The sequence below is a fragment of the Leucoraja erinacea genome, chromosome 18 (genome assembly GCF_028641065.1).
Source record: "Leucoraja erinacea ecotype New England chromosome 18, Leri_hhj_1, whole genome shotgun sequence".
Taxonomy (NCBI): Eukaryota; Metazoa; Chordata; class Chondrichthyes; order Rajiformes; family Rajidae; genus Leucoraja; species Leucoraja erinaceus.
This window is the reverse complement of record NC_073394.1, coordinates 39503100-39530258: the sequence shown is the minus strand read 5'-3', so window position 1 is coordinate 39530258 and position 27159 is coordinate 39503100. Positions and strand designations below refer to the sequence as shown.

The window sequence follows — 27159 nt, the reverse complement described above, 5'->3', positions numbered from 1 at the left end:
TGGTAATGTGACAACAGCCTCAACAATGCCCTGCTTTCATGCTTGTGAGAAAATGCAAATATTTTGTTTAGGGTTCTCTAGTACTCATCAGTGAAGACATAAAGAAACCAAAATCACAGCAGGAAGTTAAAACGTGTTCCTTTGTTTCCAGTGTAATATATTGATTTAATGATTCTTGTAGTGTAAAGGCGGAATAAGATGGAAATATTCTACTTTTTCCAGTGATACCAATTTTAACAAGGTGCTCCCAGAAGCAATAGTCGACAGCTACAACTATCTTTCATCCACAAGTGACGCAATTGGAAAGAACCAGACTCTAAAAATACATCTCTTGAGTTTAGTTGAGAGTTTAGAGACTTTGTGTTCCCCAAAGTAGTTTAACACAAGTCACTACGACTTAATAATAACAAATTGAGAGTGGCGCAGTGGTAGAGTTGCTGCCTTACAGCGAATGCAGCGCCGGAGACCCGGTTCGTTCCCGGGTGCTGTCCGTACGGAGTTTGTACGTTGTCCCCGTGACCTGCGTGGGTTTTTTCCGAGATCTTCAGTTTCCTCTCACACTCCAAAGACGTACATGTTTCTAGGTAAATTGGCTTGGTATAATTGTAAATTGTCCCTAGTGTGTGTAGGATCGTGTTAACCGCTGGTCGGTGTGGACTCGGTGGGCCGATGGGCTTGTTTCCTCACTGTATCTCCAAAAACTAAAAAAAAACGCGAATGATTCAGAGAATTGTGCAGCATGAAAATGGGCCCTTCAGCCCACTGAGTGTAACGGCCTTCAAACACACATTCACGTTAATCTGGCACACATCCCATTTTGTGCTTCCTGATTGAAGATGGTGTTGGGCATGCTTACCTTCAATGGGAAGTGTATACAGTGCCACGGTGAAGGAGAAACAACTTCATAGGAATCCGAGGGGTAACCTTTTCACACCAAGGGGGGTGGGTGTGGGGAACAAGCGTCAGAGGAGGTAGTCAAGGTAGGGACTATCCCAATGTTTAAGTAACAATTGGGCAGGTACATGGATAGGACAGGTTTGGAGGAATATGGGCAGGTAGGACTAGTGTAGCTGGGAGATGTTGGCTGATGTGGGCAAGTTGGGCCTAAGGGCTAGTTTCCATGCTGTATCACTCGATGACTCTGAAGTAGTTCTTTTGTCTGAAGAAGGGTTACAAACCAAAATGTCACCTATTCTTTTTCTCCAGAGTTATAGCCCTGTCCCATGGTGCGAGTTCATTCCAAGAGCTCTCCCGAGATTTAAACAATCAAACTCGTGGAAAGCAAGGAGAATGAACTTAGCGGGTAGGTCGGAGCTCGGGGACGTCTCTTAGCGCTAACGGCAGGTACTCGGGAAGATTCGCTAAAGGCAGGTAAGCACGGGAAGACTCGTGAAGATTTTTCAACATGATGATAAATGTCCACGAGAGCCCCGAGTACCGACGAGTGGCCATTATCGTAAATCTCAGAGTTCGAATCAGGGCAAACTTGGGAGAACTCTTGGAATTAACTCGTACTGTGGGACAGGGCTTTTACTGCCTGATACGCTGAGTTACACCAGCATTTTGTGTCTATCTTTGTTATAAACTTGCATCTGCAGTTCCTTCGTATACTGTTACCTTGGCTTGCGGGCTTGAGTTACAGGGAGAGAGGTTGGACAGGCTGGGACTTCAACCTTTGTTGTGTAGGAGGCTGAGGGGTGACCTTACTGAGGTGTACAAATCATGAGGGGCGTGGATAGTGTGGATGCTCACCGTCATTTTCTCAGGGCAGAGAATTCTAAAACTAGAGGGCACAGACTTAAGGGGAGAGCTTTAAGAGGGACCTTAGGGGCAACCTTTTCACTCAGGGGGTAGTCTGGATCTGGAATGAGCTGTCAGAGGAAACTACAGCAGCGGATACAATTATGACTTTTAAAAGACATTTCAACTGATATATGGGTAGGAAAACTTTAGAGGGATCTGGGCCAAATGCAGCAAAGGGGATTAGCCTGAATGGACTGCTTCCGACTGGCTCATTCCTGGAGAGTGAAGCTGATGCAAGAACATTCCTTGCTCTGGCAGCCCAACTCATGCCTCTTATCTCATACTTTTCCAACCATCTACCGAACAACCTCCCCTTCCCCCCCCCCTCGCTTGTGTTCCCTTATTACAAGCCACACTTAGTCCTGCACCTCCCCTCTCCCAGCCATCTCCCCCTACCCAGCACACCACAGCATCTGAAGAAAGGTCCCAACCTGAACGTTACCTATCCATGGTCACCAGAAATGTTATCTGACCGGCTGAATTACTCCAACACTTTGTGTTTTAGGATGAAGGGTCACGATGTAGACACAAGGAACTGCAGATGTTGGAATCTTGAACAAAACACAACGTGCTGGAGAAACTCAGAGGGTTGGGCAGTATCGATGTACTGTTCTAATTCGGGCAGTGCTGTTGCAATATAGAACAGTACAGCACAGGAACGGGCCCTTCGGCCCACAATGTCCATGCCGAACATGATGTAAAGATCGACTGATCTTAAAGAATTAGATTGTTAAGGGCCTGGACACGCTAGAGGCAGGAAACATGTTTCCGATGTTGGGGGAGTCCAGAACCAGGGGCCACAGTTTAAGAATAAGGAGTAAGCCATTTAGAACGGAGATGAGGAAACACTTTTTCTCACAGAGAGTGGTGAGTCTGTGGAATTCTCTGCCTCAGAGGGCAGTGGAGGCAGGTTCTCTGGATGCTTTTAAGAGAGAGCTAGATAGGGCTTTTAAAAATAGCGGAGTCAGGGGATATGGGGAGAAGGCAGGTACGGGGTACTGATTGGGGATGATCAGCCATGATTCAATTTGGCTCGAAGGGCCGAATGGCCTAATCCTGCATCTAATGTCTATTGTCTATTGTCTATCAGGAAGAAGGCTGCAACTCTGATTTAGAGTCCCTGGCCTTAACTGTGAGAAACATTTGTTAGATGATTCACCACCACCTGACATTGAAGAAATGGTTTAGGTTATTCTTGGGAGTTATTTGGGGCACATAGGTGCACTCTGTGTCTATCTGATCGTGTAGAAGCCAGTAATGTTCACAAATCCCATTACTTGAGATGTAATCTCTTCCTCATTGGAATCAAAACTGTTTAGATCTCGACGTTCGTCACAGCAAGCTTTGGCTTACACTCGGATGCTGCTGCCAGTTGCAAATTGTGAGATGATGGAGAGATCAACTTGGAATGACAATTACAGAGTGGGTATCAAATTGGGCGTCACTCAGGCCATATAAGGGCAGCACGGTGGCACAGCGGAGTTGCTGCGTTACTGTGCCAGAGACCCTGGTTCGATCCCGACTACGTGTGCTGGCTGTACGGAGTTTGTACGTTCTCTCCGTGACCTGCGTGGGTTTTTCTCCAGGTGCTTCGGTAATTGGCTTCGGTAAAAGTGTAAAATGTCCCTACTGTGTGTAGGATAGTGTGGGGATCGCTGGTCGGTGTGGACTAGGTAGGCCGAATGGCCTGTTTCTGAGCTGTATCTGTAAATTAAACTAAACTAAAATACACCCTGGTTCCATCCTGACTCTGGGTGTTGCCTGTACAGAGTTTGTACATTGTCTCTGTGCCTGCGTGGGTTTTCTGGGTGCTTTGGTCTCCTCCCACACTCCAAAGATGCACAGGTTTCAAGGTTAAATGGCTCCTGTAAATTGTAAATTGTCCCTAGTGCATGGACTCGATGGGCCGAAGGGCCTGTTTCTGCGTTGTGTCTCTAAAGTCTAAAGTATACTGTAGATAAGGGTCTTCCCAGAGAATGATACATATATCTGTCATGGTGGGCTTAGTATGCTTGAGCCGATGACCACATGGTTCATTGTAGATGTCCACCATCGGACAGTGAAGATCATGACAGTTGGGGAGCCTCTTCAAAGAAGGCGTACCTTGAGGAGATTTTGCAGTGGAGCAGACGAGATGTTTAGGAAGAAATTGTGCAATTGCACAACTAAGATCTAAGTTTGCACCTTTAGCTCCAGGCTTATCATCAATGAGGGCAGAAATGAGCATTGAGTCACAGATGACTTCATTAAGTGAGGGTGTGCTGCTGGCAGAATGTCAGAGGTGTTTAAGAAGGAACTGCAGATGCTGGAAAATTGAAGGTGCTGGAGAAACTCAGCGGGTGCAGCAGCATCTATGGAGCGAAGGAAATAGGCAAAGGTTTGGGCCAAAACATTGCCTATTTCCTTTACTCCATAGATGCTGCTCCACCCGCTGAGAATGTCAGAGGTGATGGGTGAAATGGCCATGGAAGTGTCCAGGCAGGCTTCTTTTAGGAAGGAGATGAGGAGAAATTTCTTTAATCAGAGAGTGGTGAATCTGTGGGATTCTTTGCCACAGACGGCTGTGGAGGCCAAGTCGGTGGATATTTTTAAGGGAGAGATAGATAGATTCTGGATTAGTACAGATGTCAGAGATTTTGTCAACAAAATAGAGAGAGTACAGAGGAGATTTACTAGAATGTTGCCTGGGTTTCAGCAAATAAGTTACAGAGAAAGGTTGAACAAGTTAGGGCTTTATTCTTTGGAGCGCAGAAGGTTAAGAGGGGACTTGATAGAGGTTTTTAAAATGATGAGAGGGATAGACAGAGTTGACGTGGAAAAGCTTTTCCCACTGAGAGTAGGGAAGATGCAAATAAGGGGACATGACTTGAGAATTAAGGGACTGAAGTTTAGGGGTAACATGAGGGGAAACTTCTTTACTCAGAGAGTGGTGGCTGTGTGGAATGAGCTTCCAGTGAAGGTGGTGGAGGCAGGTTTGTTTTTATAATTTTAAAATAAATTGGATAGTTATATGGACGGGAAGGGAATGGAAGGTTATGGTCTGAGCGCAGGTATATGGGACTAGGGGAGAATATGTGTTCGGCACGGACTAGAAGGGTCGAGATGGCCTGTTTCCGTGCTGCAATTGTTATATGGTTATATATATATGGTTATTATGGGGAGAAGGCAGGAGAATGGGGTGAGGAGGGAGAGATAGCTCAGCCATGGTCGAATGGCAGGGTAGACTTGATGGGCCAAATGCCTTATGACCTTCTGGTTTCCCAGCCGGGCTGAATGTACCCAGACCCCATTATTAGGGCATTCTAACCTGGAGAAAATCCCACTCATCTGCAGCTTGCTCATACAAAATGGATGCCTGAGGGTCCAGTTTCCAGGCAAACATGCATTTTGATGTTTTAGTGTGTAGATACAGCATGGGTCTTTCGGCCCACCGAGTCCACGATGACCATCAGTCACCCATTCACACCAGCTCCGTTATCCCACTTTCCCACGCACTCCTCACAATAAAAACTATCCGTGTACTTTGTATTTATGGAACTGTTATGCTCCTGCCAGTAACATTTTCATTATTCTGTTGTCGGTACATATGTTAATTAAACACTCTTGATTTAAATACCACAAAACTGCTCTGGAGAGTAACGGGCGGTCCAGTGGTGCAACGGGCAAAGTCTGGTTGCAATTGGTTTATTGGCACGTGTACCGAGGTACAGTGAAAAGCATTTGCCGCCTGCTAATCAGTCTGCGGAAAGGCTATTTGTAATTACAGTGGGGCCATTCACAATGTACAAATACGTGATCAAGGGAATAATGTTTGATGCAAGATAAAGTCCTTTAAAGTCCAATTAAAGATATTCCGAGGGTCTCCAATGAGATAGATAGTGGCTCAGGGTTGCTCTCCAGTTGTTGATAGGATGGTTCAGTTGCCTGATAACAGTTTGGAAGAGACTGTCCCTGAATCTGGAGGTGTGCGTTTACACACTTCTATACCTCTTGACTGATGAGAGAGGGGAGAAGAGAGAGTGGCCAGTGTGCGACTGGTCCTTGATTATGCTGTTGGCCTTGCCGAGGTAGCGTGAAGTATAGATGGAGTCAATTGAAAGGAGGTTGGTTAGTGTGATGGACTGGGCTGCGTCCACAATTTGTTGCAATTTCTTGTGGTCTTGGATGGAGCTGTTTCCAAATTTAGAGCACAGCGCCAGAGACCTGGGTTCAAACCTGACCATAGGTGCTGTCTGTGTGCAGTTTGCACGTGCTCCCTGGGACCACGTGGGTTTCCTCCAGGTGCTCCCAAAGACGTGGCTGTTTGAGGGTTTTGTAAGGAGGAACTACTGGTGCTGGTTCCTCCTTTCCTGAAGAAAGACACAAAAAGTAACTCAGTGGGGCAGGCAGCATCTCTGGAGAGAAGGAATGGCCGATGTTTCGAGTTGAGACCCTTCTTCAGACTGGTTCGGGATAAGGGAAACGAGAGATATAGAGACGGTGATGTGGAGAGATAAAGAACAATGAAAAAAGTTACGATGATAAAGGAAACAGGTTGTGCGTTGGGTGAAAATGAGACCAGTGCGACTTGGGTGGGGGAGGAATAGAGAGAGAGGGAATGCCGGGGCTACCTGAAGTGAGAGAAATCAATATTCATACCACTGAGCTGTAAGCTGCCCAGGCAAAATATGAGATGCTGTTTCTCCAACTTGCGTTTAGCCTCACTCTGACAATGGAGGAGATCGATGACAGGAAGGTCGGTGGGAATGGGAAGGAGAATTAAAGTGTCCAGCAACCGGGAGATCAGGTTGGTTCAGGCTGGCTGAACGAACGATCGCCCAGTCTGCGTTTGGTCTCGCTGATGTATAAGAGACCACATCTTGAACAACGGATACAGTAGATGAGATTGGAGGAGGTGCAAGTGAACCTCTGCCTAACCTGAAAGGACTGTCAGGTTCCCTGGACAGAGTCGAGGGAGGAGGTATAGGGACAGGTGTTGCATCTGAGCGGTTGCTGGGGAAGGTACCTGGGGAGGGGGTGGTTTGTGTGGGAAGGGATGAGTTAACCAGGGAGTTGCAGAGGGAACGGTCTCTGCCGAAAACGGAAAGTGGTGGAGATGGGAAAATGTGGATAGTGGATAGAGGCAGGTCTGGCTGGGGCCCATGCTGGTGTCCATAGCTACACCTCGGACTTGGTGGAAGTGGAGGAGTCAAAGGAGAAGTTGTTGAGGATGAGGCCCAGCTCCGCTAGGCGGAGTAGTGTGTTAGTCGAGGGAAATTGGAAGGTTCTGCGGTCGAGGAAGAAGCAGAGGGCTTTTCGGCCTTCCTGGTGTGGGATGGAGGTAAAGAGTGACTGAACGCCCATAGTAAAGATGAGGGAGTGGGTGCTAGGAAAGCGGAAGTCATTAAAGAGACAAAGGGCATGTGAGGTATCTTGGACATAGGTAGGGAGAGATTCGACCAGGGGGGATAGGATGTAGTCAAAATCATTTCCATGGGACAGGAGCAGGCAGAAACAATGGGTCTGCCAGGGCAGTTGCGTTTGTAGATTTTGGGCAGATGGTGAAAAGGGGCTGTGCGGGCTGTGCGGGGCTGGGAAACGATAAGGTTGGAGGCTGTGGAAGGCAGCCAGCCAGAAGTGATGAAATCAGTAATGGTGTTTGAGATTAAGGCCTGGTGCTCGTCTGTGGGATCATGGTCCAAGGATAAGTAGGAGGAGGTGTCTGAGAGTTGTCGCCTGGCCTCAGCCCGGTAGAGGTCAGCACGCCACACTATCACGGCACCTCCCTTGTCGGGGTTGCTGCAGAGTGAGCGGAGGGCTGTACATTCAGAGGGGGTGAGGTTAGAGTAAGTAAGGAGTGTGGAAAAGATGTGATGGTTGATGTCACACCGGCAGGCTAGAGAGGGTAGAAGGCCGTTCTGGGGAGTCCAAGAAGAGGGGGACCGGTGGAGATGGGAGATGGGGTCAACACTGGGTGGTGAGGACTCCTTCCCATTAGAAAAAGGCACGGAGGGGAAGGCGACGGAAGAAAAGCTCTATGTCGTGGTGGGCCTAGGACTCATTGAGGTGGGGGCGGAAGGGGAACGAAGGTGAGGCCTCTGTTTGAGGGTTAATCGCCCCTCTATAAATTGCCCCTAGTGTGCAGCGAGTGGATGAGAAAGTGGAGTAACATAGAACTAATGTGAATGATTGTGATCGATGATCGGCAAAGGGCCAATTCCATGCTGTATCATTCAATTCAATTCATGTAGGTCAAGGGAGCGGTATATCAGTAAATCCCATCCATTCAAAGATGGATCTCAAAATCTCTGAATCCTGTTGGAAAAGTGACTAATCTGGTAACTGCTGTGTAACTGATTGCAAGTCATTTGAATTGACAGTGTACGCAAGTCTGTATTTAAAACAAAATCTTGTGATGTGACCCTCTTCAATTTCATCTGTGGAAAAGTACAATGCCTTGTCACACTAAACACGCAGCAGCATACAGAACAGTTCGCTGGCATCTTCTTTCAATGAAATCATACGTCAATCTCAACTAGTGGGATTTGCTGGTCGATATATTTTTGAGCAGAGCGTGTTCTCTGAGAATCTCCTGATTATTTTTCACTTCATTTCCAGAGGAAGGGGGCAGGGGACTAGACTGGGAATTCAATCGTGTCTGTCTGTCTGTCTGTCTGTCTGTCTGTCAGATACTCAGCCCCTGAAACTTGGCCTTCCAGCAATTGCAACATTTATTTCATTTTATTTTTGTTCAAAAAAATTGGAAATAATCACAGAATTTTTAAGGAATGGATCCTAATTAATTCTCTGTGAGATCTTCGGTTTCCTCCCACACTCCAAAGACGAACAGGTTTGTAGGTTAATTGGCTTGGCAAATGTAAAAATTGTACCTCGTGGGTGTAGGATAATGTGAATGTGCGGGGATCGCTGGTCGGTTCGGACTCAGTGAGCCGAAGGGCATGTTTCCACGCATCTTTAAACTAAACTAAAATTGATTTCAAGGAAAAAGGATATAGACTTACCTGACAAATTAGATCACTTAGATCACTTAATGGTGTCCTTGAGACTCTTGAAAGGCGCCCATAAATAAAATTTATTATTATTATTATTAATCTAGCTAAGCCCGTTAAAAAGAGGAAAAAAGATGTAACAAATTGACTTACCTTCAAATATTCTTTAGATCTGATTTTTATTTATTTTCCTCCTGAAAGCTCTTCCACAACAAAGTCAAAATGAAGCTATAGAAACATGGAAACATTGAAAATAGGTGCAGGAGGAGGTCATTCGGCCCTTCGAGCCAGCACCGCCATTCATTGCGATCATGACTGATCGTTCCCAATCAATAACCCGTGCCTGCCTTCTCCCCATATCCCTTGATTCCACTAGCCCCTAGAGCTCTATCTAACTCTCTCTTAGATCCATCCAGTGATTTGGCCTCCACTGCCCTCTGTGGCAGGAAATTCCATAAATTCACAACTCTCTGGGTAAAAAAGTTTTTTCTCACCTCAGTCTTAAATGCCTCCCCTTTATTCTAAGACTGTGGCCCCTGGTTCTGGACTCGCCCAACATTGGGAACATTTTTCCTGCATCTAGCTAGTTCAGTCCTTTTATAATTGTATATATTTCTATAAGACAAGAAAAAAAGAGGAAGTTGTACAGAGAATGTAATATGTTAACATAATTTTGGGAACCTGTAAAAAGGTACCACTGTATTGTACTTACTTCTAATAAATAAAATTATTTAAAAAAAAAGATATCCCCTCATCCTTCTAAACTCCAGTGAATACAAGCCTAATCTTTTCAATCTTTACTCATATGACAGTCCCGCCATCCGAGGGATCAATCTCGTGAACCTACGCTGCACTGCCTCAATCACAAGGATGTCCTTCCTCAAATTAGGAGACCAAAACTGTACACAATGATCCAGATGTGGTCTCACCAGAGCCCTATACAACTGCAGAAGAACTTCTTTACTCTGTACTTACTATACTTTGTGTAGGAAGGAACTGCCGATGCTGGTTTACACCGAAGATAGACACAAAATGCTGGAGTAACTCAGCAGGTCAGGCTGCATTCCTGGTTAGAAGGAAAGGGTGACATTTCGGTTTGAGACCCTTCTTCAGACTGAGAGTCAGGGGAGAGGGAGACACAGAGGTAAGGAAGGGTTAGGTGTGAAATCAAATCATCAAAGGAGATGCTGTTCAAGGAAAATGTAGAATAGATCATTGTTAGCTCGACTCCATTCAAGGCAGAAGTTCACTTGCACCTCCTCCAACCGCATCTACAGTATCTGCTGTTCCAGGTGTGGACTCTTATACCTCGGCGAGACCAAGCGCAAGCCTGAACATCTCCGCTCAGTCTGTCTCAGTCCCGGTTAACACATTACCTCCCTTTCCCATTCCAAATCTGGTCTTTCAGGCCCAGCGCCAATTAGAGGAACAGCACCTCATATTTCACTTGGGTAGCTTACAATCCAGCGGTATGAACATTGACTGCTCTAACTCCACCCTCTCTCCATCCCTCTAGGCTGGGGGCCGAGCAGCAAAATGTGTCTAGAAATCCTTATTCGGGACCCACTACATGAAATTTTGCACAGATTTAGATGAAATATAATTGAGAAGGAAGTCATCTCGTCAGTGCCAAACATTGCACATTAATTAATTAAACTAATTAGAAAATGAAAATGAGTAAGCGCCATCTAGTGTCCAATGCCCATATTACACTATGGGGGAGCCTATTTCCGTGTTGCAATCTATTTAACTACATATTATTATACCATCTATATATATATATATATATATATATGACGTGAATATGACTGTAATCATATACAATTATGTATAATTGTATTCTATAAAAATAATATAATGAATATAATTGTGAGTTTTTTTTTTGAATGAGACTGCCGCAGAGGTCCTCTTGAACCAGCCTAATTAATAGGTCAGGGCAGTTCTTCTGGGTTCCCCCATTTACTGAACCCCACTGACTGCCAGTGTGCAGAGTGAGGGTCATTGCCATAGTGGGACTGGGGCAGTGCCAGGCTGGGGGAAGGCTAAGGCAGGAAAATACCTAACCCTAACCCTAACTCGCACCCCCCCCCCCCCCCCTCCCAGAGCTGCCCAAGGCTGGAGCTGGAGGCGCTTTGGGACCGGCTGTGGGCTCCTTACGTGTGGCCCTGCAGCGCGTCCATCTCGGCCATCATGCCATTCTGGTGGTGGCGATGGAGGGGGGCAGCACTGCCTTGCATGCCGCACGGGCCACCTTCAGCACCCCGATAGCGCTGGCTCCATCAGACCACCCGCTCGCTTGCTGCAACTGCCCAATTGACTCCTCGTAGCACTCACCGGAGGCCCGGCCCAACGCTCACCTCCCGGGTGGCCAACGTTCACCACCCAACTGCCCAACCCTCACCTCCCGGCAGAGGCCCGGCCCAAGGCTCATCACCGACGGCCCGACCGACAGATTGACAGACAGACAGACTAATAGACAGACTAACCCTAGCCCTAGGCCATAATCCTAGCCCTAACTCTACATTTATTATTTATCATTTTTATTTACCAGTACACATTATAACATTATAAGGATAAATGAAAAACAGTTATCAACAAGGTTAGCATTACCTTTATCCTTGGAAACCTTGCTATTGATGTAATGAGGAGGCAGCCATGATCCCAGCATCCTCGCTGCCTAGCGACCATAAAACAAAGCACGGGATTGGCCAATTTGCGTCCGACCTCAGTGTCAAATGTGCATTGATTGGGCAATTACTACTCAGAAAATTTGAGGTTTTTCTCATATTTCTTAAAAATGTGCAGGTTTTGGTCTTGATGAGTTTCAGGTATGATTTATATAATATTTCTACACAATATGTTAAAAATTCAGGTAGTTCTGTGTTGGGTCACGAAACTAACCAAAAAAGCTCCTCGGCCCACAGCCTACCCCCCTTCCTAGTTCTCCAACCAGTCTGAATGCCCCCCTGATTAAATGGTATCGTCTTTAGACTGTGATTTGATTTTAGTTGGTCTGAAGAAGGGTCACAACACGATACGTCAACTACCCATGTTTTCCAGAGACATTGCCTGACCGTTGAGTCACTCCAGCACTTTGAAATGTCACTTAATTTAGTTTAGTTTAGTTGTTTACTGTCATGTGTGCCGAGGTACAGTGAAAAGCTTTTATTGCGTGCTAACCAGTTAGTGGAAAGACAATACATGATTACAATTGAGCCATTTACTGTGTATAGATACATGATGAGGGAATAACGTATAGTGCAAGGTAAAGCCAGCAAAGTCCGATCAAGGATAGTCCATGGGTCACCAATGAGGTCGATAGTAGTTCATCGCCGCTGTCTGGTTGTTGGTACGATGGTTCAGTTTTCTCATAACAGCTGGGAAGAAACTGCCCCTGAGCCTGGAGATACTCAGACTGGTGATAGACTACTGATCAACATCCATTATAAACCCACTGACTCCCATGGATATCTGTACTACACTTCTTTCCACCCTGCTTCCTGTAAGGACTCCATCCCCAACTCCCAATTCCTCTGTCTACGCCACACCTGCACCCAGGATGAGGTGTTCCACACCAGGGCATTGGAGATGTTCTCATTCTTCAGGGAACGGCGGTTCCCCCCCTTTTACCATAGATTAGGCTCTCACCAGGGTCTCTTCTATACCCAGTGACTCTGCTCTTACTCCCCATCCCCCCAATCATAAAAAGGGCAGAGTTCCCCTTGTCCTCACCTTCCACCCTACCAGCCATCACATACAACAAATAATCCTCCAACATTTTCGCCACCTCCAACGTGATCCCACCACTCGCCACATCTTCCCATCTCCCCCCTTGTCTGCTTTCCGCAGAGACCGCTCCTCCGTAACTCCCTGATCAATTTCTTCCCTTCCCACCCGTACCACCCCCTCCCCGGGCACTTTCCTTTGCAACCGGAGGAAATGCTACACTTGTCGCTTTACCATCGCTTTACCTCCGACTCAAATCAAGGACCCAAGCCGTCTTTCCAGGTGCGGCAGAGGTTCACCTGCACCTCCTCCAACCTCATCTATTGCATCCGCTGCTCTAGATGTCAGCTGCTCTACATCGGTGAGACCAAGCGTAGGCTTGGCGATCGCTTTGCCCAACACCTCTGCTCGGTTTGCAATAACCAACCTGATCTCCCGGTGGTTCAGCACTTCAACTCCCCCTCCCATTCCGAATCCGACCTTTCTGTCCTGGGCCTCCTCCATGGCCAGAGTGACGACCACTGTAAATTGGAGGAGCAGCACCTCGTATTTCGCTTGGACCGTTTACACTCCAGCGGTATGAACATTGACTTCTCTAATTTCAGGTAGTCCTTGTTTTGTCCTCCCCTTCGCAGCTCTCCCTCAGCCCTCTAGCTCCACCTCTTCCTTTCTTCTTCCCCCCCCCCCCCCTCCCCCACCCTCACATCAGTCTGAAGAAGGGTTTCGACCCGAAACCTTGCCTATTTCCTTTGCTCCATAGATGCTTGCCTCACCCGCTAAGTTTCTCCTGCATTTTTGTCTACCTTCGATTTTCCAGCATCTGAAGTTCCTTCTTAAACAAAACCGTGAGACTGGAGATGTGCGTTTTCACACTTCTATACCTTTTGCCTGATGAGTGAGGGAGAAGAGGCGGTGGCCAGGATATGACTCGTCCTTGATTATTTTTGTCCGTAATGTATAAATGGAGTCAATAGAAAGGAGGTTGGTTTGTGTGATGGTCTGGACTGCATCCCCAATTCGTTTTGGATGGAGCTGTTCCCAAACCAAGTTGTGATGCACCCTGATAAAATACTTTCTATGGTGCATTGGTAGAAGTTGGTGAGAGTTGTAGAGGACATGCCAAACTTCCTAAAGGGCCTGTCCCACTTGCCGATACTTTTGGCGACTGCCGGCGTCATATTCCAAAAGATTTAGAACATTTCTCTGTTACAGAGAAAGGTTGAACAAGTTAGGGCTTTATTCTTTGGAGCGCAGAAGGTTAAGGGGGGGACTTGATAGAGCTTTTTAAAATGATGAGAGGGATAGACAGAGTTGACGTGGAAAAGCTTTTCCCACTGAGAGTAGGGAAGATACAAACAAGGGGACATGACTTGAGAATTAAGGGTCTGAAGTTTAGGGGTAACATGAGGGGGAACTTCTTTACTCAGAGAGTGGTGGCTGTGTGGAATGAGCTTCCAGTGAATGTGGTGGAGGCAGGTTCATTTTTATCATTTAAAAATAAATTGGATAGTTATATGGACGGGAAGGGAATGGAAGGTTATGGTCTGAGCGCAGGTATATGGGACTAGGGGAGAACATGTGTTTGGCACGGACTAGAAGGGTCGAGATGGCCTGTTTCCGTGCTGTAATTGTTATATGGTTATATGGTTTTATGGTTATATTTCAAAATCCAGCGGCAACAAAAAAAATGTTGCGACACTTGTGGAAACACCGTGCATCAATACGTCATCATGCCGCATCACGCCGCGACTTTTTCGGTGAACTAATACGTCAGTCAATGATGCCAGCAGTCGCTGGAAAAATCGGCAAGTGGGACAGGCCCTTAAGTCTACAAAGGAAGTAGAGGCGTAGGTGTGCTTTCTTGGCTGTTGCTTCAATATGGGTGGTCTAGGAGAAGTTTTTGGCGATATTGACTCCAAGGGATTTGAAGTTTTCAACCATCAACCGTCAGTGCAAACTGGGATGTGTGTACCCGCTTCACTCCCTGAAGTCCATCACTGTCTCCTTTGTCTTCCTGACATTGATAGAAAGGTTGTTGTCTCAACACCAGGAAAAGAGGTTCTCAATCTCCTTCCTGTACTCCGTCCCATCATTATTTGCTGGTGTCGCCTGCGAATTTGAAAATTGAATGACATTTGTAAATGGTTGCGCAGTTGTGGGTGCACGAGGAGTAAAGAAGGGGCTGAGAACGCAGCCTTGTGGAGCACCAGTGTTGCGGATTCTCGTAGAGGATGATTTGTCCCCTACGCTGACTGATTGTGGTCTTTGGTCAGGAAGTCAAGGATCCAGTTGCAGCGATGAATGCTTGTATTCTTGTATTCTTGTATTCAAATTTTATTGTCGTTGCCTCACTTTGAGACAACGAAATGAATTTCCCGTACAGCAGTATCGTTAAAAAAAATCACAAGAAAAATAATAAAAATAAATAATAAATAAATAATAAAACATATTAAAAAAAAATAAAATTGAAATTGAATTAAAAATTTAACAAAAGCACAAACACAAAAAGTCCACAACACAACATAACATAAATGGCACCCAGGTGAGGACGGCACCATAGTCCAGCCAGCCTCCCCTCCGTGTCCATCCGTAGTCGGGGCCTTCCGAGCACCTGCAGTCGCCGCCCCGGGTGGCCCGATGTTCAGGCCCTCACGCCGGGCTGGTGGAACGCTGACGCCGAGCCCCGACGGTGAGCATCCTCCTCCTCAGCGGCCCGGACCTTCTGATCAGCCGCCTCCCGCTGCCGGAGTCCGCAGCTCCCGAGTCCGCAGGTCGAGCTGGGCAGAGTCACAGGACCCCGCGCTGTCCATCAGCGCCGCCCGCGTTGGGAGCTCTGCAAACCGCAGCTCCTTGATGTTGGTGCAGCAGGTCCAGCACTCCGGGCTCCAGACGGCGACCCCCGGTAAGGCATCGCCAGCCCCGCGATGTTCCAGCGCTGTCCCGCCGCTGCTGGAGCTCTGGTCGATCCCAGCAGGAAAGGCCGCGCCAATCCAGCAGGTAGGCCGCTGGGGGGGGGGGGGGGGGGGGGAGGACGCGACTCGAATAATAGTCGCGTCCTCACCAGGAAGCGGCTGAAGGACGGTATCCCCCGCACCGTGCCCTCTTCCCCCACATAAAAACACAAAAAAACACAAAAAAATACACTTTTAACGTAACAAAATAAACAAAAAAACAAAAAGATACCGGGCTGTAGGTGGAGGCTGCTGGCACCAGCGCCACCGGAAGCTGACACCAATTCCCGCAAATTTGGTGATGAGCTTGGATGGTATATAATGGCATTAAAGGCAGAGCTGTAGTCTATGAACAGGAGTCTGACATAGGTGTCCCTCATATCCAGTTGTTCTAGGGATGAGTGCAGGGTCAGGGCGATGGCATCATCCGTGGACCAGTTGTGGTGGTAGGTGAACTGCAGTGGGTGAAGGCTGGATTTAATGCGTTGCATAACTAGCCTTTCATGATGGTGGATTTCAAAGCCACTGGACGGTAGTTGTTTAGGCATGAGGTCTTGTTTTTCTTCGGCACTGGGATGATGGCAGTCTACTTGAAGATGATGGGTACCTCAGAACGGAGTAGTGAGAGAGGAAAGATTCTGTAAATAATCCCGCCAGCTTGTCCGTGCGGTTACCAAGGAAACGGCCGAGCACTCTGTCTGTTTACTGGGTCGGGTCGCACCAATGATATTGCCTGACCTTGCTTTGTAGCCAGTTATCTTATTCAGACCATGCCACATTCTCTGTGTGTCCGAGTGATGATACTGGGACTCAAGTTTGTTGCGAAATTGTCCCTTGCCATCGTTGATGGCTTTGCGGAGTTCATAGCGGACTTTCTTGTTCCGCTCTGGATTGTTAGACTTGTACGCAGCGGACCTGGCCTTAACCTTGCCGTTCAACCATGCTTTATGGATCACTCGGACTGGCCTCGTTGGCACACAGTCTTCCACTCGCTTACTGGTGAAGTCAGTCACGGCAGTGGTGCACTCATTCAGGTTGGCAGCAGAGTCCCTGAATGTGGACCAGTCCAATGACTCACTGCAGTCTCGTAAGATGTCATCCGTGTCCGTTGACCAGCATGTCACCACTCTCTGTACTAGATCCTCCAGCTTCTCTTTGTTTGTAGGCAGCGAGCAGAGGCAGATAGGTGACCAGATTTCCCGAAATGTGGTTGAGGGTAGGTAATTTGTATTGATGTGTAGCAGTGGCCGTGGAGATCTGTGGTCTCCAGGTATGCTGCATGACCTGCTGAGTTACTGCAGCACCTTGTGTCTTGTAGAAGAGTAGTAGTAAAGAGTAGTAATCTTGTAGTATTGTACTCACCCCCTCATTTCCTTCAGTCCATGACCAGCTTGTTCATCGTGATGATGTTAAGGTCTAGGTCAGGGGTGTCAAACACATTTTAACGCATTTTAGGTCATGGGTAAAATGCGACTTCATGCACGCCAGATTGTGCCGTGCACGCGCGTACACAGCCCAATCCGGCACCGGGGACAGCTGCAGCCCGCTCTGGCATCGGGGAAATCATCCCTTCGCGAGCCGCATCCAGCCCGCGGGCCACGAGTTTGACACCCCTGGTTGTTGTCCCGACACCATGACACAAGGGTCTTGAACTCTCTCCTGTGCTTCATCTCTTCGTTGTTTTTGATCCGGCCAACAACAGAGGGATCGCTGGTGAACTTGGAGTTGGAGTTGGTATTGTACTTGTCCACACAGCTGTGTTCATAAGTTGATAACACAGTCACACACAGTCGTGTTATACTGGGAGTATGGCATGTGGTCTCGTTGCAGTTGCAGCAGCAACTTCTGCTATGAGTGCCATCTCCATGTTTGCCTATGTCGAGCGTTCAGATTGCATTTGAGGGAATGAGGAGAAGCAGTAAAAGCTTATACTTCATCCATTTTCTGTGGCGTTGAAGAAGGAACTCTTCCGTGCATTGAGACTGAATTGATTTCAGGGGCGGTACAGTGGCACAGTGGTAGAATTGCTGCCTTCTGGTACCAGAGATGTGAGTTCGATCCTGACTCTGCTGTTATTTACAGAGTGTGTGCGTTCTTCCTGCGATTTTCTCCGTGTGCTCCTGTTCCCTCCCACACTCCTAGGACGCACAGCTGTGTAGATAAATTGGCTTCAGGAAAATGTTGAATTGTCTTTTTTTTAAATTAGGAGTAGAATTAGGCTATTCAGCCCATCAAGTTGACTCCGCCATTCATGATAGATCATGGCTGATCTATCTCTCCCTCCTAACCACATTCTCCTGCCTTCTCCCCATAATATACAAATCAAGAATCTATCTATCTCTGCCTTAAATATATCAACTGATGGCCTTCACAGCCTTCTGTGGCAAAGAATTCAACAGATTCACCACCCTCTGATGCTAACACTGTCTCTAATGTATAGGATAGTGTTAGTGTATGGGGTGATTGCTGGTTGGCATGGACTCGGTGGGCCGAAGGGTCTATTTCCACCCTGTATCTCTAAAGTCTGAATTAAGAGTAAGAAAAATCAGTGAGTATTGTTGCATGGTAGACAAAAATGTTGGAGAAACTCAGCGGGTGCAACAGCATCTTTGGAGCGAAGGAGATAGGCAACGTTTCGGGCCGAAACCCTTCTTCAGACTATTGTTGCTTTCCTGTTGCTGTTCCATTATAAAATGGCTGTTGAATGATTTTGGCAGTTTCCACCAAAAATCAATGACTTTATCTAAAGAAATAAAACAATAGACCAGGTATGTGATTATGGTCTTAAAAGTAGATAAATTCCTAAACGTATCCAAGATCAACATGGGAGACAGGGGAGGAAATTGTTGGGCCGATACTTGTCGATGATATTTAAATCTTCACTGCCCACACACGAGGTGTCCGATCACTGACAGTCCATCAGTCTGAAGAAGGGTTTCGGCCCGAAACGTTGCGTATTTCCTTTGCTCCATTGATGCTGCTGCACCCGCTGAATTTCTCCAGCACTTTTGTCTACCTTTGAATTTCCAGCATCTGCAGTTCCTTGTTAAACACTGAAAGTTATCTCATGGATCTTCATTCAAGAAGGGCGGTGGGATAAGCTAGGTAAGTATACACCAGTGAGTTTAACGTCAGTGGTTGGGAAATTATTGTAACGAGTCCTGAGGGACAAGATGAATGGGAAGTTCGGAATTGATCGGGGATCACCGGCATGGATTTACTGGTGGGAGATCCAGTCTGGCTAGTTTAATTGAAGTTTGAAAATGTAACTGATACCTTAATGAGTACAAGAGTTCGACAGTGTTTATTTGTGACAGGTACCAGGACTGGAACAATGAATCTTCCATGCTGCACTGTTGCAGGCACATATTGTGCAACAATATGAGAAGACAAGATGCAATGAATTAACAGTTACACTTGGTACTGTAAGTGAAAGCATAATAATGCAAGCCTAAATCTATAGTGTGACTTTTAGGTAAAGTCCATAGTGGTTCGGAGGTGAGCTAGGCTTGTGGTCAGGGTTGTGCGGGATGCTGGATGGGAAAAAGATGTTCTTCAACTGGAGGTTATGATTCTCAGGCTCCTGGAACAGTGAGAAGAGAGTGGGACCAAGGTAATATTCACAGCCAACTGAGGGAGTGCTTCCTCTATCACCCCTGTTCAAAGTTCAGAGTCCCCCTTGTCCTCACCTTCCACCCTACCAGCCGTCACATACAACAAATAATCCTCCGACATTTTCGCCACCTCCAACGGGATCCCACCATTGGCCACATCTTCCCATCTCCTCCCCTTGTGGCTTTCTGCAGAGACCGCTCCCTTCGTAACTCCCTGGTCAATTCATCCCTTCCTACCCAAACCACTCCTTCCCCTGGTACTTTCCCTTGCAACCGCAGGAAATGCTACACTTGTTGCTTTACCTCCCCCCTTGACTCCATCCAAGGACCCAAACAGTCTTACCAGGTGCAGCAGAGGTTCACCTGCACCTCCTCCAAACTCATCTATTGCATCCGCTGCTCTAGGTGTCAGCTGCCCTATATCTGTGAGACCAAGCGCAGGCTTGGCGATCGCTTTGCCCAACACCTCCGCTCGGTTCGCAATAACCAACCTGATCTCCCGGTGGCTCAGCACTTCAACTCCCCCTCCCATTCCGAATCCAACCTTTCTGGCCTGAGCCTCCTCCATGGCCAGAGTGAGGCCCACCGTAAATTAGAGGAGCAGCACCTCATATTTCACTTGGATAGTTTATACCCCCAGTGGAATGAACATTGGCCTCCAATTTCAGGCAATCCCTGCTTTCTCGTTCTTTCCCCTCCCCTTCCCAGCCCTCCCCCAGCCCCCTGTCTCCGCCTCTTCCTTTCTTCTTCCCGTCCCCCCACCCCCCCCCCCCGCCTATATCAAGAAGAAGGGTCTCGACCCGAAACGTCGCCTATTTCTTTCGCTCCATAGATGTTGCCTCACCCGCCGAGTTTTTCCTGCATTTTTGTCTACCACCGAATGGTTCCTGTGGATCCCTTCAATGCTGGGAAGGAGAACACCTGTGGTGGACTACCTCAGTACATGTGACAATAAACTAAACTAAACTAAACTAAAACGAATCTTGTGCCGAACACAAAATGTTGGAGGAACTCAACGGGTCAGGCAGCATTTGTGGAGGATGTGGACTGGGAACGTTTCGGGTCAGAACCCTTCTTCAGGTGGAACCCAACTCGAAACGTTACCTATCCACGTACTCCACAGATGCTGCCTGACCAGCGGAGTTACAAGAGTCGAGAGTGAGTTGGAAGATTTTAGAATATTCCATAGGCAGTTTCACCTAATAAACCAAAGTAAAAATATATCTCGTATAAAAACCAAAAAAGATTGACAAAGAGCAATTACAGAAAATAAATAGAATAGGGCCATCTTTCATCTGTGTTTGTCGGGCATGATGTCTAGTTGAGATCCTATTAGACAATTGCAGGCATCGTGGACAAAATGGTTCCATGTAAGCTTCGGCCAGTACAGAGACATTTAATATACAATTCTCTAGAGGAAGTGCTGAGGTAAGTTTACAAAGGAAGCTGTGACAATGTACCGACTTGAGTGAAGTATGGACACTTTCAATTAAAATCCTCTCTCATTTACTGCCAATAAGGGTGGCACTTTATCATTGCTCATTTGATCAAGTGAGATGTCTTGAAATTTTCAAAAGGCACGAAGAGCTGGCCTGGTTTGTGAGCAAGACTTGGTGTAGAGAACTCAACCTATTGTGTCACCTCAGCCTGAAATAGAATATACGGCATCCGTGAGTCAGAGCAGGGAAGAAAGGTTTAACTACATGAGTCAACACGGACAAAGTAGTGCACCAGTTCTCCAGTACAGAATAAAGCTGGGTGATTTGTGTTTCAATTTGATGCAGTGCCCTTTCTCCAATTAAAAAAATTATTTTACATTTTCTCTCTTATATCAAGTCAAATAGCATAAAGTTCATTTTGTCCGTGTGACTCACTGTATTTGCATGTTTGGTTCAGTTCCTATATATCGATTTTTACAACAAACCTATGATTTCAGAAGCAGAGAGGTCCGAGCTCTTCCTTATCTTGTGGTCACTAATTGAAGTGGCCAAGAAATAGCTTTTTAATAAAACTTTCATTGACTGCATGATTTGGGTAAAGGATGGTTACCTGAAATTGCATGAGCTCAGTTTTGAGAGAATGTTACATTTCCAGCAAGGAAGGCTTAAACAAAGAGATTTTCAGATATTAAGAGAATCGTGGCACAGAATGATAGTGAATGGGAGCTGAGGGCAAATCTCAGCTGCAATCTTCTTGAATTGAGAAGTATTATTGAATGTCTGAATGGTTCATTATGTCTAAGACGGACACAGAACTCAGCGGTACAGGCAGCATCTCTGGAGAAAAGGAATAGGTGATGTTTCGGGTCGAGACCCTTCTTTAGACTGAGAGTCAGGGGAAAGGGAAACAAAATGATGCAGGAAGATTATTCCCCATGTTGGGGAAGTCCAGAACTAGGGGTCACAGTTTAAGGATAAGAGGTAAGTCTTTTAGGACCGAGATGAGAAAATCATTTTTTACACAGAGAGTGGTGAATCTGCGGAATTTTACTTCAGAGTCACGTGAGTGACTGCGTGAAGAGCCCGCTCAGCACGTATGCGCGGCATTGCGTTCAGTAGTGCAACAGCGGCCGCATCGGGAGTCAGGCGCTCCCGCTACCGGGTGAAAGAACGGACCGTCAGGTAAGTACCCTGAGGTCGGGTTTCTTTTACAGGAGAGCCTTCTGCTTTGTTTTTACAGGCAGAGAACAAAGGCTCTTGAACAAACCTGTCCCCCGCTCGACTACAACGGGGGTGGGCAGCAACAGGCGGTAGGACCGCTTACCGGGCGCTCCGCCATCCCCGACACCGTGCCGAGCCCAGTCCCGCTAGCGCCTGAGCAGCGGGCTGGATGTAAAGCCACCCGAAAAAGCGTCCGGCCGGTGGCTTCCGACTTGTCGGACGGGGACGTCTCTCCACCCGCACGGGGGGGAGACAGCCGCCTGAGCCGCATGGAGCGGCTCCTGGAGCAGGTGTTCCAGCGAGACGCGCTGCGTGAGGGCTGGTCAGGAAAAGGGGACGCTGGCTGAAGAAGTCGGGAGTATGCAAGGGGTGCAGGACCAGGAAGAGCTGCTGGGTGTGGTGGACCGCTACGAGGCAGCCCCACGTGCAGGAAGGCCATTAGAGCCTAAACTAGCGGCCAGCATCAACCTCCTCTCTAACAGGCTCCTACAGGAGCAAGTGGTTAATGAGGCCTTAAAAATGTACACAGCTCCAGAAAATTGTGAGTCCCTCAAAGTGCCGGCTGTCAACAGCCAAATCTGGGGGCAAGTCGGGACAAATATTCAGAACCAGGAGCTGATACTGCAGCGGATCCTCAGGCTCCTGACGTCAGCCATCACATCATTGGTCGTTCTGTGGACAATACGGAGATGACCACAAACCAACAAGACACTCTCGCACTGTTGTACAAACACGCAGTTCGAGATAAATAACCTCCGTAAATAAATCATAAGACCTGCCCTAAATCCAAAATTTGCGGGGTTGTGCAAAACCCCAGCCACTGAGCCAGACACACTGCTCTTTGGCAAAGACCTCACGAAAAAAGTAAAAGATATGGAAGAGGCCTCTAAATCTTTTGGTCTCATGAGGGCAGGCTCCGGGACGAGCAAACCCAAAACAACAATACCCAAGCGGCAGCACCCCATCGCGTCCACCAGTCGACGTCTACCATATGGGACTGGTGAAAGCTCGGGGTCCGCATTTTATCACCGGAAGTCTTTTTTAGACCAAGGCCCAGAGCGGACCCCATGGAAAATGCGCCACCCCCCAACATCACCGCCACGTCAGACAACGCGCAAGACTCGCTGGTCTGGGAAGAGACAGAAGAAACACCAATAACCATGGAGGTCGGTGGGTCTGGTTTCTACCAGCATATAGAAAATAGGGGCTCAATACTAACAGGGGGGAGATTACACCTGTTTAAGGAAGCATGGGAGTCTATCACGAGTGACAAGTATATATTCAATAGCATTAGTGGATACAAAATACAATTTATACTAGAAAAATTGCCACCAGTTCAACATTCACCCCAGAGGGTCTTTTCCCTCTCAGTTAAAGATAAATGAGAGGGACAAGCTGAACTGGTGAGACTAATCACTAAGGGTATCATTGAAAAAACAAAACATGAACCCTTGGAATTTGTGTCAAATATATTCATTAAAACTAAAAAAAGATGGTGGGTGTCGCATCATCATTGACTTAACTTCACTAAATATGTTTTGTTAAGTATCTACATTTCAAAATGGAAACGTTTGTTACTGCCAAACAAATGATTTCCAAAGGATACTTCATGGCAAGCATTGACCTCAAAGATGCTTACTGTTCAGTACCCATTCACAAGGATCATCGCAGATACCTGAAATTTACCTGGATGGGGCAGCTATTGCAGTTTAAAGCATTACCCGATGGGTTAACATCAGCCCCAAGATTATTCACCAAGATACTAAAACCAGCCCTGGCAATATTAATAAGACAAAACATAGGGTCATGGCATATCTTGATGATATCTTAATAGTAGGCAAGACCATGGAATTGGCATATCAGCTGTGTCGGCTACCAAACAGTTGTTCGAAACCTTGGGATTTGTCTTACATCCAGATAAATCTAAGTTGAAGCCATCCACAACCATGGACTACTTGGGCTTTACAATTAACTCAGCCCACATGTCTGTGACTTTGCCAAAAGACAAAACAACTGAATTGGCACAATCATGCAACAATTTAATGGTCAACGAGCGACCAACTATTCGACAAGTAGCAAGAGTAATTGGGGAAATGGTAGCAGCATTTCCGGCTACATAATTTGGACCTTTGCACTATCAAAACTTACAAAGAGCAAAGGTACAGGCACTAAAACGACATGCAGGTCATGACCGGATCATGAAATTACCCACTGAAGCAATATCAGAACTACAGTGGTGGGCAGAAAACGTTTGGCATAGTTTCAGCCCTATCATCATCATTAACCCTACTTTAGCTATCCAAACAGATGCCAGTGCTCAAGGCTGGGGAGCGACTAACTCCATATCCAGCACAGGTGGTAGATGGACTAACCTAGAGTCATCATTACTACTTACACTGGGCATTAACTATCTAGAGATGTTGGGTGCCTTTTATGGTTTAAAAGCATATGCATCGAATATGCATCACTTACATGTGTGGTTACAAATAGACGATACTACGGTGGTGGCCTACATTAACCATATGGGCAGCATAAAATCGATATCATGCAACAAATTGGTCAACACAATTTGGCAAAGGTGTGGCGAAAGACATATTTGGCTATCAGCAACTTATTTGACGTCGGGGGGAGAGGGAAGTGCAGGGGAGAGATACATTTTTTTTGCCTTCCATCACAGCGAGGTGGAGATGCGCTGTGATGGATGTTTGTGTAAATTGTGTTGTGTCTTGGGTCTTTTTTTTCTTGTGTGTATGACTGCAGAAACAACATTTCATTTGAGCGTCTATGAGGTTCAAGTGGCAAATAAATTGTATTGTATTGTATTGTATTGTAGGTAAGCTAAATACAGTGGCAGACACCAGATCACGCAAATTTCATGACAACACCGAATGGATGTTAAACCCCAAAGTGTTTGCAAAGATTATTAAACAAAATGGTACGCCAGATATCGACTTATTTGCATTAAGGCTAAATCACCAGGTACCTATGTATGTCACTTGGGAACCAGACCCTGAGGCAGCAGCGGTAGATGCGTTCGCGCCGGATTGGGGAAATTTCTTCTTCTATGCATTTCCTCCCTTCTGCCTCATCAGCCGTGTACTATGCACAATACAAATGGACTCTGCTTCAGGTATTTTGATAGTACCCGACTGGCCTACACAGCCATGGTTCCCATTACTCCACGACATCCCTCCGAACATCCACAAGAAAACAGTACTTGTCCAGCATCAAAAAATGGGGGAAGTACTGCTTGGATACAGGGACCACCTACTCAACTGCTACAGTTACCAACGTACTGGAATTCCTGGCGAACCTTCACCACGATGAAGGACTCAGCTACAGTGCCATCAACACAGCTAGAAGTGCCCTGTCAGTCTATTTAAAAATAAGAACAACAGGCCATGGGGTCCCACCCGCTGGTGGTCAAACTAATGAAGGGTACTTACAACTCTAACCCTCTAGACCAAGGTACACCCATACATGGGATGTCAGTGTGGTCCTGACATACCTCAGGGGATGGCCACCAGCCAGATCCCTCAACCTGGAACAATCTATGCTCAAAACACTCATGTTGATGGCACTTGTATCTGCACAGAGGGTCCAGTCACTACACCTATTGCGACTGGACAGCATGATCACAGCTCCAGACCACATCTCTTTCATTATCCAGGGACTGATCATACAGAGCAGACCAGGAACACCTAATCCAGTCGTGGAATTCCGGGTTTATCCACCAGAACCACGGTTATGTGCCATGACCCACCTACTGTCCTACATAGACACAACCAAAAATATTCGAGGGAGTGAAAAAGCCTTATGGGGCAGTCATAAAAAACCTTATGGTCGGGTGACAAGCCAAACCATTTCGAGATGGCTCAAGCAGGTGCTAAAAGCTGCTGGGATAAACACTAACATGTACAAATCTCACTCCACCAGGGCAGCATCCACATCGACGGCCAAAAGAATGGATGTGCCTATAGACCACATCCTGGCTACAGCAGGATGGTCGGGGGAAAGAACGTTCAGAACTTTTTATAATAAGCCGTTGGCAAAACCTGCTTTATTTGCAGAAAATTTTTTTACAGGCTGCAAATATTTAATTTAAGCCCAGGGGAGCAATTTAATTTCTTTGTTGTTATTGTTAAAAAATACCATTGTGTTTTTCTACAAACAGATTCATTGGTTGATTACGATAACACACTTCCTCCCTCAAGGACTTTGGCAGTGAGTGAAGTAATAACTGTTACACGGTTTGAAATCACAGAGCTTTAAAATCTTCACGTAGTCACTCACGTGACTCCGAAGTAAAATAGTAAGATTAAACGAGAACTTACCAGTTTGAAGTTTGATCTGTATTTTATGAGGAGTTACGATGAGGGGTTACGTGCCCTCCGCTCCTACCCTCAATAATATGGGTCAAACTGATAACTGATGGCTCCTTTTCTTTACTATGTTTATTTCAATAACTGTGTCTATCTGTGATTCCACACCGCTGGTTTGAAGTATGCCGCGCATGCGTGCTAAGCGGGCTCTTCACGTAATCTGCCACAGAAGGTAGTTGAGGCCAGTTGATTGGCTATATTTAAGAGGGAGTTAGATGTGCCCTTGTGGCTAAATGGATCAGGGGTTATGGAGAGAAAGCAGGGATGGGATACTGAGTTGGATGATCAGCCATGATCATATTGAATGGTGGTGCAGGCTCGAAGGGCCGAATGGCCTACTCCTGCACCTATTTTCGATGTTTCTATGTTTCTATGAGAGATATAGACAGTGATGTAGAGAGATATAGAACAAATGAATGAAAGATATGCAAAACAAGTAAGGATGATAAAGGGAGCAGGCTGTTAGCTGTTTGCTAGGTGAGAACAGGAACCTGGTGCAACTTGGGTGGGGGAGTGATAGAGTAACAGAGAGACAGGGGATGCAAGGGTTACTTGCAGTTAGTGAGATCAATATTCATACTGTTGGGGTGTAAGCTGCCCAAGTGAAAGTTGAGATGCTGTTCCTCCAATTTGCGATTAGCCTTTACACTGACAATGGAGGAGGGCGAGGACAGAAAGGTCAATGTGGGAATGGGAAGGCGAATAAAAGTGTTTGTCAAGCGGGTAATCGGGTAGGTCCAGGCGGACTGAGCGACTCTTTATGCCTACTTGTGTTCTGAAGAGTTTTGTACTTGCCTTGTGGCCGTAGTTGTTACAATAGAATGCAATTTGTTGTCATTCAAACAACAAGGTTCGGACAAAATTTTGTTCCTGCAATCACAACAGTTAGGCCCAACCAAATCAAGAAATGGTTCCGGTAAAAACTTTCAGCATTTTAGTGAGATTAAAATATCAATGCACAAATAATAATTTAGAGATCTTTAGAACTGATTTGTATGTTTAAACTGATGTTGTTGAAATAAATTAAAAACCTA

General features: G+C 46.5%; 1 protein-coding gene across 1 annotated transcript in view; it reads left to right on the top strand.

Annotated features, from left to right (window-relative positions):
* LOC129705948 (protein inscuteable homolog) overlaps positions 1 to 27159 on the top strand; it is a 230274-nt gene that overhangs the window by 103762 nt on the left and 99353 nt on the right. The gene's annotated exons all lie outside the window — the stretch shown is intronic.